The following is a 14,587-nucleotide window of genomic DNA, read 5'->3' on the forward strand; positions in this document are numbered from 1 at the left end:
TCTAAACCTCGTCTTTAATGTTGGACCATGTAGTTTAACAGTTCTATGGAGACCTTAGGGTTGGCACATATATTAGTCACTGTAATTAAGATCCTGGAGTTAGATTATATGTTATCTGTATGACAGTTTGTGATGCATTTAATACTCCCTGTTTTGAAATTATTAGCACTAGTGAACATTGGCTGGCCAGAGCCATAAGCAGAGTAAGACAGCGTTCTTAATCCCTATCTATGGGACAAATGGGGAGGAGGATGTTTGCAAGATTCCCTTATAAAGACAGAATGCTAAATAAGAGGATTCCAGCTGTGCAGCAGGAAAGTTAAAATGGTTTGTTTGGATCATTAATATTGCAATGAAAACTAATTAAACCTGGAGCTAGAAGGAGGAGTTCATTAGAGATTTGGAGCTGAGGCCTCCTGCTTCAACAGTTTGGGTTAGCACACCACACACATAACTTGGGAAGTTGTCAAATGGGTTTGGGGCTCTTGAGCTTTCTCATTCCTGCATCTGTGGCTTAGGATAAAAACAAAGAACTTAACGAAATAAGGCCAATAGGTGCCCTCTTCCAATTCTGCAGAAAAGCTCATGGATGGCTAGAAATTTCACCATTTACATGCAGTTGGATATGGCAACTCCTTTAGAGTCTATCACCTTTTTGAGATCAATGGGCTCTAATAGTAACAGGGACATAAGTGGGATATCAGATTTAGACTGCAAGGGACTTAGTCTTATTTCCCTCATTTTGGGGATCAAGTGCCTTTGCCCAGAAATGCACACTTACTAAGTGTCTGAAGTCTTCCTGATTCCAGGCCCTTATCCATGACGCCATGCTAGTTTTCTATCCACTATAGTGTGCTTTCAGAGAAAATGATAGCAGAGTCCCATGTTTGGTTCTTTTTTTCTATGGAGAACCCTTTTAGAGGATGAATAAGGTGCTTGTGTTGTGGACTCATTCACTTCAAACCCATCTCTTACACCCACAAAGGCAAGAGGAAAAATGAAACAGATTTAATGAGTTAAATTACTTTGTGCCTTATTTTAATGAAATCAGGATCACAGTATTATTCACTATATGACCCAGCTAGTTTTGTTACCTTTCAACACCAGAGATTAAACTACCTTCTATAATTCTGATCAAGTCTTCTTAAAAATACATGACATTGCTCATAAGACAAACTAGGTGACAGAATGAAATATATGTGCAAATCCATTGGCATCTTCTTTATAGGGGGACAATGTATGCTTTGGAGGCAGATTAATGAGAAGAAACAACCAGACTATATGTTCCTCGCCACTTGCTCCTTTCTCTAGGATAAAGCAAGGTAAATAAAAGCCTCATGTCTCCTTTCATCCTGCCCTTATAAGCCATTAAGGTGGGTCCAATTTGCTATCAGGCATCTTTCCACAAGACATAGTTATTATAGCTTCTTTATGAGAATGTCTCAAGAGAATTCTCTCTTCTCGTGTGTTGCATTTGGCAGAAATTTGTGTCCTCATCTTGAGCCACTTTTGATTTTGGTAAAGGTAGCTTGGTGTAGGAAATAGTCATGGGATTGGACTTAGAAGACATGAAGTTGAGTCTTGTAAGTGTGAGGTTCTTCACCTGTAAAATGGAGACAACCCCTGTCTAATGATATCATTATGATTGTAACTAGAAGGGTAGTTTGGGAGGCAGGAACATATGGGCTGGAGTCTTACTCTGGCCACATTCTAGTTCTTTGTCTGTGGGCACATCATGCAGAGCCTCAGGCAACTGTTTAAGACTACTGTGGAAGAATTGCTTATCTAAATAGTGAAGGGGATTTCTATATAAGGACAGAGAGAGAGAGAGAGAGAGAGAGAGAGAGAGAGAGAGAGAGAGAGACAGAGAGAGAGAGAGACAGAGACAGAGAGAAGAAGAAAAGATGAGGTTAATAATTCTTATGCTACTATCATCCTCTAGTTATTACTGAGAATTTTGAAACAGATATAATTATCATTAAAATAATACTTTTGGGTGGGGTGGATGAAATTCATTTTGTGTACTAAATAAAATGAATTGTCTGATGGTCTTGTGTTGGAGAGAGCCATCTGCATCCAGAGAGAGGACTTTGGAGACTGAGAGTAGAACACAATATAAGATTTTAACTCTTTTTGTTGTTGTTTTCTTGTATTTTGATTTTGTTTTATATTTTCTTTTTTGATCTTATTTTTCTTGTAATCTGATAATTGTGGAACTATGTATAGAGGAATTGCACATATTTAACATATTTTGGATTACTTGCTGTCCAGGGGAGAGGGTGAGGGGAAGGGAGGGAAAAATTTGGAATGCAAGGTTTTGCAAGGGTGAATGTTGAAAATGATCTATGCATATGTTTTGAAAATAAAAAAAAGCTTTAATAATAATAAAAAATGAACTGTATACCACCTTTGGCACATGTACCATAAGTCACTGACTCCTGTTTGACATAGTGGAGACCGAGGAAAGTTTTGTGTGATATATGTAGATAAATAAGATATATGTAGATAAATTTGCTTAAAATTTATGGGTAATTATTTCAGTTCTGCAACTGTGAATATATAGAATAAAGTGCAAAAAGTTTTTATGTAAACAAGAAACAATTACAATAGCCAGTGAATGAAGGAGGGAAGAAAAGTAGCTAGTGAGCTCCAAAGAAGTGAAATATGGGTAAAGCCTTAGGGAATCATGTAGAATCAATAATTTGTAAGTTCCTAATCAAATTAGTTCATTCATTTTAATGGTTGTAGTAAAATAAGATAAATAATTTCAATTTTATTCCCTCCCAAAGACATTTAGATCAAAAGTAATACCTAACAATTTCCAGAAGACAATATAGTTAAACATTAAACAATGTAGTTAAACAAACTATTGATGATCTGAATTTTCCTATTAAATAATTACAGAATATGTTAAAATCCATGAATAGGCTGCTTACAGGAAAAACACAATTTCAAAATATTTTTTAAAAGCATATGTGACAGTATTGATATTTATTCAGCATTCAATATTAAGTTCTTACTATGTCCTGGCAATCTGCTAGGCACTGGAGACCCAAAGATAAAAACAATTTCTGCTCTCAAGGAGCTTATATTTTGCAAGAGGTATACACTATGATCACAAATAAGGCAATATTCAATTATATAGTGGAGTAGGGAGGGGAAAACAACAATTGAGATATAACAAAGGACTCCTTTTAAATTGCCTAAATTTCTCTATATGTCCCTTTCTGTCCTCCCTTTCATTCTAGTGCCATCCCATGTAAGAAAGGAGAAAAAAAGAATTCTGTAAATTTAACCAATATTTCAAAAAAGCCTAGTATGTTAATCAGTGTTCCATATCCATTGACTTTTACCTTTGTAAATGAGGAGAGATACCTTCTCATATTTTTCTCTTTGGGATCAAGTTTGGTTATTATAATTTTGAAGAATTTTATTTCTCTTTATTGTTGATATTCTTTTCATTAACATTGTTGTCATTGTATAACTTTTTTCTGTTTATATCACTTTACATCAGTTCATATATCTTCCTATGCTTCTTTGTATCCATAATATTTTTCATTGTTACAACATAATATTTCTAAAACCAGTACAAAGAGTGCTGATACAAAAGTTCTCTGTATAGCAAGATACTTACATTTTGGGGTCCTCCATGGAGTATATGCTTAGCAGTGAGATATCTGGATCAAAGAAGATGAGTGTTTAAGTTACTTAGCATAACTCAAAATAATTAGGAAAGATCTCTTGAATAGGCAGGGGAATTTGACTTAAGTTTTGAAGCAGTGTAGGGATTCTCAAAGGAAGAAGTGAGGAGGAAACATTATCCAGACATAGGGTACAGTCATTGTGAAGTTATGTGGTTGATATAGAATGTCCTGTATGGGCAATAATAAGTGGGTCGATTTGACTTCCAGGTAAAATGTGTGAAGTGGGGAGGGGATAATGTACATTAAGCCAATTAGAGAAACATAACACATAAAAGGGAGTGGAAATAAATAATAAATGGTTTAAAGACTAATTGAAAAACAATATAATATTTAAAATGATACTACATATACAAGCCTATGAAATGAAGCCAGAAGTGTCTACATTAAAAAAAAGAGAGAGAGAGAGAGAGATGTGAATGAGAATTATCAGATCTGAAGATATCTCAGAGCAGAAAATCTGAACAAATGCCGCCAATATACTCATCAAGTGAGGGAAGCCCCAATAAAAAAGGCTGATTTTTTTCTTAACTTTTCCTTTTGGTTCCCACTTATCTAAACTACACTCTACTGCCTTATTACCCAAACATTTCCAGTAACTTGAATTTTGCTTCAATCACAGAGAGACTAGAGGTTAACCAGAGATAGATATAAATGTATATGGAAAGAATGTGATCTCTGATTAATGTTAGGAATTTTCCTAACTGGGGGCTCAGAGTGACTGTGATTGAACTAATAATTTTTTGTTTAGAATAAACTCCCTAAAGATGAAGAGAAGAAACACATGAAGCTTAGGGGCCATTATATTGCTTCTAGGATTAAAAAGAGATAATTATTAACACAAGTTGTTATACTATCAACAAGGGAATATTATGTAGAGAGATATGGTAATAATTAGATAACTCTAATGAAAAGGATGACTTTTTAAGAAATGCCAGTTACTGAAACATGGCAGCAAATAAATAAGCTTGATAGACAAAGCTTGGAATAAGAAATAAGGTAAATCAGAAACTAATTTCCCTAAGGAAGGCAAATCATTGGTTCAGATGAATTGACAGATAAAAATTGCTAAGCTTTCAAAGAACAAATTGTGGTTGTTTTTAGTTCTTGTTGCCCCATTTTACAACAGGCATTGATAAATTGGAGCTCATCTAAGGGAGAATGACCAGTATAGTGAAGCACTAAAAACGACAAAGAGATAATGAGATGTTGTGTGAGGATGAGTTGCCAGATCTGGTGATGATTTACTTGGAGAAAAGAAGACTTTGGGAGATTATTAAGTGCTATTTTAAAGTATTTAGAGGAAAAAATAAAGTATGTAAAGGGTTGTCAAATAGAAGAGGGAGTAAGTTTATGCTTTACTTTGGAGGTCAATGGGTATGGAGTGGTAGAGAAACAGATTTAGGATTGTGGTAAGGAAGAACTTCTTTCCAATTAGAACCATTCCAAAATGGAATGGGATGCCTTAGGAAATAATGGGCTTCCCTTCACTAAAAGTTTTCAAGCCAAGGCTGGTAAATCATTTATTGAGAATGTTGTACAGGAGATCCTTGGTTAATAGATTGATCTTGCTGACTTCTGAGAACTTTTTTCAATTATAAAAATCTGTGAGTTTCTCTACGATAATATTATTCCTAAACATAGAGGAAAATGGATTGTGTTATCCAAAACTTTAAATGACATAAATATGGTCTTCACTTAAAAGGCTGACAAATAGAATATTGAAAAATAAAGCTATGGAATAAATTCTTTCATTAATATAGATGCAAAAATTCTAAGTAAAATACTCATAAATAAAATATAATAATACATTTAAAGCAATCATCAGGAGTTAATAACACTGAGAATATGAAATTAGTCCAAAAATTACAAAAATAATGGACATAATATACATTACATCAATGGAAAATATTAAAATCACATTAATAATTGCAGAAAAGGCCTTTGATAAAAATAAGACTTTTAAAAAGCACTAAACAGTAGGAATTGAGGAAATTTAGCTCAATTTAATAAAACCCTTCTACCTGAAGCCAAGAGTCAGCATAATTAAAAATGGAGAAATATTCCCACTGAATATATAGAAAGGAAGGTTTTTTACTTTCATTGTGATTTGCCATTTTAGCAAAAATTCTCACAATGTTAATAGGACAAGAACAAAATATAAGGGTTTTAACGTTGGACCTGACAAAGTAAAATATTATTTGTAAATAAGGTGATTCTTAAACTAAGGAAATCCAGAAGCCTCAACAAAACAATTAATTTAGATGAAAAAGTTCATGCAAATCATTCATATCTCAATGTCCCTCAAAAATGATAAAGACAATGTGTTAAAAAGTGCTGTTAGAAATAAAGGTTAACTATTTTGTAATTTAACTTACCATAGGTGATGCTAATAAAGTTATTGACAAAAATTAAAAATTGCATAAATAATGTATGTTATATAAATTGTTTTTTTTTTCAACTATAGTTGGACTACAAGATCACTGAGGCGCTCTGGTAGCTGTAAAATTCTGAGATTGTAACAGTGTTAAAAACAAGGTCAGGTAGGATGCAGTGGATAGAGTGCTGAGTTGGTAGTCAGGAAAACTCATTTTCCTGAGTTCAAAGCCTGATTCAAACACTTAGCTGGGTGACCTCGGGCAAGTCACGTAACCCTGAGGCAAACAAGGTTTTCTCATCTGTAAAATTAATTGAAGAAGGAAATGGCAAGCTACTCAAGTGCCTTTACTAAGAAACCCCCAACTGGAGTCACAAAGTGTTGGACATGACAGAAAACAATTAAACAATAAGAATTAAAAGGAATTTTAGGAAGAATGTTGATAAAGAAGGATAGATTTGTTCTTCTGGGCTTAAATATTTATTCTATAATTGATATCTAACCCTGCTGGATTAAACATGGGTGTGTATACATATTCACATATTATATATATATATATATATATATATATGTGTGTGTGTGTGTGTGTGTGTGTGTGTATATATATATATATACATGTATTATATATATATATATACACATGTATATATATACACACATATATATATACATACATATATATATGTACAATGGAACAATGGAATAGTATAGTGATGTTTGAAATAGAATGTATACATAAAATGTATTTTGATAGATTTATGAAAAATGTAAACTAGGTAATTGTTTCATTATTTAATAAACAGTGTTGGGAAAATTGGAGAATAATATGATACCAAATAGGATTGGGGGAACAACTTGTTATAAATGGGATAGCTAAAATTTTTATATTGAAAATATACAAAGAACCAATACAAAAAAAAAAGCCAAACAATTATCCTAGTGGATAATTAAAATTTTTTCAACAGTATTTTATTTTCCCTAGTTCATATTAAGATAGTTTTCAACATTCATTTTTCTAAGACGTTGTGTTTCAAATTTTTCTCCCTCCTCTTTCTTCCTCCACCCCAGATTACAAGGAATCTGATAAAGATTAAACATGTGCAATTATTTTAAATATTATTTCTATATTTGTCATGCTCTATAAGAAAAATCAAACCAAAAAGGGAAAAATTAGAAAGAAAAAACAAAGATGAAAATACTATTCTTCAATTTACATTCAGTTTCCATAATTTTCTCGCTGGATGTGGATGGTATTTTCCATTTCAAGTCTATTGGAATTATCTTAAATCAATACATGTTGAGAAGAACCAAGTCCACCACAATTGATTACCATATAATCTTGTTACTTTGTACAATGTTCTCTTAGTTCTGCTCATTTCACTCAGCATCAGATCATGTAATTCTTCCCAGGCTATTCTGATATTATTTTGCTCATCATTTCTTAAAAAACAATAATGTTCCATTATATTCATACACCATAACTTATTCAGCATTCCTCAACTGATGGGCATTCACTCAATTTCCAGTTCCTTGCCACAATAAAAAGGGTTGTTATAAACATTTTTTGCACATGTGGATTTTCTCTATGATCTCTTTGATGTACAGACCCAATGGTGATATCTACTGAAACAAAGAGTATGCATTGTTTGATAATCCTTTGGGCACAGTTCCAAATTGCTCTCCAGAATGGTTGGATCAATTCACAGCTCCACTAACAATGCATTAGTGTCCCAGTTTCCTCACATCCCCGCCAACATTTATCATTACCTTTTCCTGTCATCTTAGCCAATTTTAAAAGTATATAGGGGTACCTCAGAATTGTCTTAATTTGCATTTCTCCAATCAATAGTGATTTGGAGTATTTTTTTCATATGACTAAAATGCCTTTATTTTTATTTTTTATTCATCAATTGGTGAATGACTTGTATTTTTATAAATTTGACACAGTTCTCTATATATCTCTCTATATATTTTAGAAATGGGGCCTTTATTTTTTTTCCCACTGAGGCAATTGGGATTAAGTGACTTGCCCAGGATCACATAGCTAGGAAATGTTAAGTGTCTGAAGTCAAATTTGAACTCAGGTCCTCCTGACTTCAGGGCTAGTGCTCTATCCACTGTGCCACCTAGCTGCCCCAGAAATGAGGCCTTTAAATAAAGACATTGGATGTAAAAAAATTTCTCCAACTTTCTGCTTCCCTTCTAATCTTGGCTGCACTGGATAAATAAAATCAAATTTATCCATTTACATTTCATAATGTTCTTTAGTTCTTCTTTGGTCATAAATTCCTTCCTTCTCCAAATATCTGAGAGATAGTCTATCCATTGTTCTCTTAATTTGATTATGGTATCATTCTTTATGTCCAAATCATGAACATATTTTGATCTTATTTTGGTATAGGGCGGCAGTTTCTGCTATACTATTTTCCAATTTTCCCAGAAATTTTTGTTAAAAAGTGAGTTCTTATTCCAGAAGCAAGAGTCTTTGGGCTTATTAAACATTAAATTACTATAGTCACTAACCATTGTGTCTTGTGTACCTACACTATTTCACTGATTCACTACTCTTATTTCTTAGCTAGTACCAAATGATTTTCATGACTTTATAATATAGTTTTAGGTCTAGTAGGGCTAGCCTATCTTCCTTTGTATTTTTTCATTAATTTGGTGGATTATTTTTTACACAGATAATTTATAAAAGGATACATGAAGTACAAAGGATACATCTAAAATGTTCAATCTCTCTAGTATATCAGAGAAAACTAAAACAACACTGAGTTATTTCTTTAGATTCATTGAATTTATCAAAAAGAAAACAAAACCTAAATACCCTATTCCAAAATGAGAAAGTAATACTATTGGGGTATTGAGAAAGATGTCTACTCATACATTACGAGTGGAATTGCAATTTGGTAGGATAATTTTGATGAGCTATTTGGCAGTATGCTGTCAGAAATAATAACATATTTTTGGTCCAGTAATTAATAACATAGTACTCCAGTGCCTAACATGGTATATTGTGCATAGTAAGTGCTTACCAGATATTTGTTGAATTGACCTAAAATCATTTGCTTTAGACTTTCTCATTTTACAGATGAGGAAACTAATGCCCAGAGAGGTGAAGTATTTATCTAATCGGAAGGAAGGAAAGAATGCATGTTTAATGTGAACACTATTATTAACCTTGCTCATTATCCTGTAATTATTCTGTGGGCACTAATGAATAATTATAATTATTTAATTGCATATTTTATCTATATAGTATATTTGTAATTATCACCATAATAATTAATACTTACTAATTGTTCTGTAACTGAAGGAAGTCTTTTCTGCTTTGAGTTTATAATTTGACTTTTAAAACCCATGAGCCCAACGAGTCTTTTGCCCTTATGTTCACTCACAGATACTATAGCTGTGGGTTTCTGGAGTCACAGATTGAATGCATGTTGGAGTTGCAAGGAGACTTAAGAATTATCTAGCCATTGTTATAGGGATGCCAGAACCTGGTTCTTGATCTTTATTGTCAATTATTAATTATGTCAGCTAAAGACAGAATCCCTGCCCTTGTCTTTGGACTTCTCATAGTGACAAAAATAATTGCTAATTTATATGAATACAAATCTGACCCCTGGACAGAACTCTTTGAATTGAATTTCTGGGACTGATGAAATTATATGAAGTCACTATAAGTAAGGGATTAATAATGGAAGTTACAATTATAGACTTAAGTTTTTATTTGAGCATCTATTGGATATAAACTTTTTCTAGGGAGGATTTTTAAGGAGAAATTTTCAAAGGAAAGACTTCTCTCTGGACAAAATCATCTTTGGTATTGATTTGTTAGCCCATTTCTGGTTCTAATGAAGGCAACAAGTTTGGTTATCTGAAATTATAAGTAGAGTTGTTGAATCCTTAGTTGACAAGACTTCATAAAAATATGTTGGAGGACTATGACATCATTTTGATGGATTTAGTTTTTCTAGATCTTTATATAATTGCAGCTATTTATTTCTTGATTTGTTTCCAATAGAAGTTTAGATCTGTCAAAGGAACTTCTTAATTTCCTGGAGAAAATTCAGTCTCCTCTCTTCTTCCTATTTAAATTATATAACTAACTTGTTACCTATTTGTACTGTATGTTCCAAATACATATGGGAGCATCTAAAAGTCTTAACCATCCATAGGGAAGATCTCTTCAACTTGGATTCTGCCTCTGGATAATAACTTGAACTCTGCCTCTGAATATCCTTTATCATAAAATCTCACTTTTGGTGAGATTATACTTCTTTTTGTCTATTATTTATGTTCAGAGGATCATTTTTGGCCAAATATTTGAGATTAGAATGTCATTGATTCGGTAATATCTGCTGTTATATATTTTAGGAAATCTTTTTAATAACAATATTCTACTAGTAGATTATAGTTGCTAGATATGGAATACATAGTTTTCAAAGAATTGAAAATAACTATATCACTGTAATGCAGGTTGAGGGATCGGGGACATGGACAGCCTATAACACAAAACTGAAGAGGAACTTCAAAGAAGAACAGCTGTCAGAAATGTCATCAGGGATATATTCTAGGAAGAGAAGGTGAGTTGGTCATGTGGCCTGAGTGGGGATGACAGATGATAAGGCCCCGTGATTCATTAGTTTTTCTGCAGCAGTAGGAAACCAACAGTTTTCTGGCAGCAGAAAATAAGGAAGGCTTCCAGTACACCCAATGGTGAATGTATGGGAAGATATGGCAAAAGTTCCTTAGGTTAGACAGGTATAGATGGAAAGGAATACCACAATGAGATCACAGATTTATTTAAGTATTTTTTGTTTAGTTATTTCAGTCATAATTGATTGTTTGTGACTCCATATGGGATTTTCTTGACAAAGATAGCAGAGTACTTTGGAAATAGAGGCAAACAAGGTTAAATGACTTGCTCAGGATCTAATAAGTGTCTGATGCTAGATTTGAATTCAGGAAAATGAGTCTTCCTGACTCCAGACTTAATGCTCTAACCATTGCCCAAACAGGCTACTTATTTTCTTTCCCAGAGTGGCCCTCTATTTCACACAGGTTAGGATTATCAACCATATTACCAAAATAAGGCATTACCTGGCAAAAAAGTGACACCTGAATCCCAAAGAAACTTCTTAGCAAGATACCTATCTGGTAACTCTCACGGTTCCTTCTTAATGCTGCCATCTTTCTCCAGCATCTCTGATCTCACCTGACCCTGCTAGGACTAGTCCCATCTTTCACTTCCCCATCTTTCATCTTGTTATTTCATATGCTTAGTCCCTTTCTTCTACAATTGCTTTTCAGACTTTTTAAGGAAATAAAACACTGAATTTAGTGTTTGAGAAAATAACAAACCCCCTTAGAACTTGGCTCAGGTATCATGGAAGAACATCTCATTGGGAATGAAGAACTGGATGTGGTCATTTGCTTTTTAGTACACTAATTAGTCATCTATTAGCAAGAGTCAATAGAGCACTGACTTACCAACAGGGAGTGACTCGAACCCTGGGAAGAATGTGACTCACTATCTCATTAACTCATCACAGTGGCCATATGAGGTCTTAAGTGACAAGCATTATTACCTCGTTTTATAGTGGGGAAAGCTGAGTGAAAAGGGGTCAAGAAGTTTATCCAGTGTCACACAGTGAGTCGGCAGGGAAGCTGACATTATTAATATCTTCAATTAACATAGAGCCCTTCTCTGGAGAAACCCAAAGTTCTTTTTCATATCTCTTATCCTTTTCTTTTCCTGGTGAATCATTTTACAGTGCAACAAAGGTGTATTAAAGAAGTTTCTTATCCATTTTACATTGAGCCAATATAGGTTATCTCTTGAAATTATACTCCCAACTGTAAAAATTTTAAATTTTTAAAAATAATTTTTGAATTTAATTTTTTTCTTAACTATATGTAAAAAATAGTTTGCATTTGTTTTTCAAAAATTTGAGTTTCAAATTTTCTCTCTTTTTCCCTCTTCATTCCTTGAGAAGATAAGAAATTTGATATACATTATACTTATGTAGTTATGCCAAAAATTATTTAAAGCAAACAGTATATTGGTATCGTAGATTTAGAGTTGAAAGGGAATCTAGAGTTCATCTGGTTCAGTTCATTTTATAGATGAATTTTATGGCAGAACTGGGATTCTATCTCAGGCCCTGTCTTCAAATCCACCATTCTTTCAATTGCCCCACATGGCCTTTCCTAGGGCTTGTGAAAAAAATGATTACAGACTGTATTCACATTTTTATGGCTAGATTTGAAAGTATGACCTATATTTTGGTGACTATGGTACCACTTTTGCCTCTGTGAGGTATCATTTTCACATAGTAGAGCCATGGCTGGTTTATTTCATTCCCATTAATGGCATGGGAAACTAGTCTTTATAATTCCTATTAAACATCATCATGAATAATCTGAAACTTGGAACTAGAAAGGAACTTCAAAGTCTTTTAGTCTCATCTTCTGGACTGAAGCACTGGAAAATTTAATGACTATACATTAAAGCTACATATATGTAGTGCAGAGTCAAGATTTGAATCTAGGTCCTCTAATAAAAAAAATCAGTGCTTATTTTCAACTGTAGAATAAATAATCTGTTCAATGACACATGCAGAGTCAAGAAATAAATAGATTGAGACCTGATTTCTCCAAGTCTGATATATCCCTGGTTAGTTTATGGAAGGATTCCAAATATTGCCACCACCAAGAGAGGGGAAGGAGTTTTCCAGGACCAATGTGTTAAATGAGCTTTAAGGACACAGCTTCATCTTTGAAAGAGATTGGTAATTAATTGCTATCATTGAAGCCTTTAGGTGATCATATTATTAAAGCCCAGACCCTAATTATAGAAGCATGGGAAGAGATTCCTACTGTGTTTGGAATGAAGTGATCTAGATTTGAAGCCCAGTTTTGCCACTGATGAGCCATGTTTTCTGGATTAAGTTCAGCATTCTGACCTCAGTTTCCTAATCTTTAGAGTGGGAGGCTTTGATATAGAAGAATTGCTCATGTTTAATATATTGGATTACTTGCCCTCTAGGGGAAGGGATCAGGAGAAGAGAGGGAGAAAATTGGAACACAAGATTTTGCAAGGGGGAATGTTGAAAACTGTCTATGCATGTTTTGAAAATAAAAAGCTTTAATTACAAAAAGAAGGATAAGAAGAAGAAGGAAGAGGAAGAGGAGGAGGAGAAGAAGAAGAAGGAAGAGGAAGAGGAGGAGAAGAAGAAAGAAGAACAAGAACAAGAAAGAAGAAGAAGAAGGAGAAGAAGAAGGAGAAGGAGAAGGAGAAGGAGAAGGAGAAGGGGAAGGGGAAGGAGAAGGGGAAGGGGAAGGAGAAGGGGAAGGGGAAGGGGAAGAGGAAGGGGAAGGAAAAGGGGAAGGGGAAGGGGAAGGGGAAGGAGAAGGGGAAGGAGAAGGGGAAGGAGAAGGAGAAGGAGAAGGAGAAGGAGAAGGGGAAGGGGAAGGAGAAGGGGAAGGGGAAGGAGAAGGGGAAGGGGAAGGGGAAGGGGAAGAAGAAGGGGAAGGAGAAGGGGAAGGGGAAGGGGAAGGGGAAGAGGAAGGGGAAGGGGAAGGGGGAGGAGGAGAATCCTAGTATGGCACCTTGATGCCAAAGCTTGAAGAACACTAGTCAGAGCAGAGATGGTCCTATGATTCCTTTGCTTTTATTTAGGGGTGGTGATTTCTATCTCAGATACCTATTGACTGTGTGACCCTGTTCAGGAAATCATCTCTCTGAAACTTAGTTTATCTGTAAAATGAGGAGGTTGGATTTTATGACCTCTACATTTTTGCCTGGTTCTAGATCTTGGATCCTATGATTTCATGATTTCTAAATAATCGAAGCAAACAGTATACCAGGACATTATGAGCTCTACTTGTAGAAGATAACAACAAAAATGAATAAATGAATAATTATTTATTTAAAAACCCTTAACATATGCTAGACATTGTGAAAAGCAATAATATAATTACAGAAAGTAAGATTACCTCTGCTTTTAGAGAACTTATACTCTAATAGAATCAGTGCAAATAGGGAGGTGATGACCAGGAGAGGGCTGTTTTGGTTAGAAATGTGAAGTAGGGCAATTAATTTACATATATTTTCTAGAAATGTTGTTGATTCAATAACTAGAGAAATGAGGAGAGGTGGGAATATGCTGATTACATTTATTTTATGGGAGCTAGAGGATCCCAGTATGAACAGACTTGTTCAGTAGAAATATTTAGATGGAGATCTAGCCAAGAGAAGTATGACCCTCCCATCTCCATTAAAAAAATCTAGGCAATCTTCATGCCATGGCTAGGTCTAACTCAGTGGCTGTCACTAGTTATTACTCAATTTTCTGATCTTCCACTGTACAGCCTCTGTAGGAATATGATACTGTCTGTCCCAAGGTGCCTCTGGTTATCTCTACCTGCTCATAAATAGAGGGATTTTCTATAAATAGTATTTATTCCTTTTTAGTCATGTTGTTTAAGGTGGAACAAA

At 34.2% G+C, this 14,587-nt stretch overlaps 1 long non-coding RNA gene across 1 annotated transcript in view; it reads left to right on the top strand.

Moving 5' to 3' along the window:
- The window catches only part of LOC141558634 (uncharacterized), a 52,289-nt gene extending 38,944 nt beyond the window's left edge, over nucleotides 1-13,345 (top strand). Inside the window, exon 2 of the long non-coding RNA XR_012487103.1 lies at nucleotides 10,564-13,345. This is a non-coding gene — a long non-coding RNA (uncharacterized LOC141558634). The remainder of the gene's footprint in view (nucleotides 1-10,563) is intronic.
- Nucleotides 13,346-14,587: the final 1,242 nt, after the last annotated feature.

The sequence above is a fragment of the Sminthopsis crassicaudata genome, chromosome 2 (assembly GCF_048593235.1).
Source record: "Sminthopsis crassicaudata isolate SCR6 chromosome 2, ASM4859323v1, whole genome shotgun sequence".
Classification (NCBI taxonomy): Eukaryota; Metazoa; Chordata; class Mammalia; order Dasyuromorphia; family Dasyuridae; genus Sminthopsis; species Sminthopsis crassicaudata.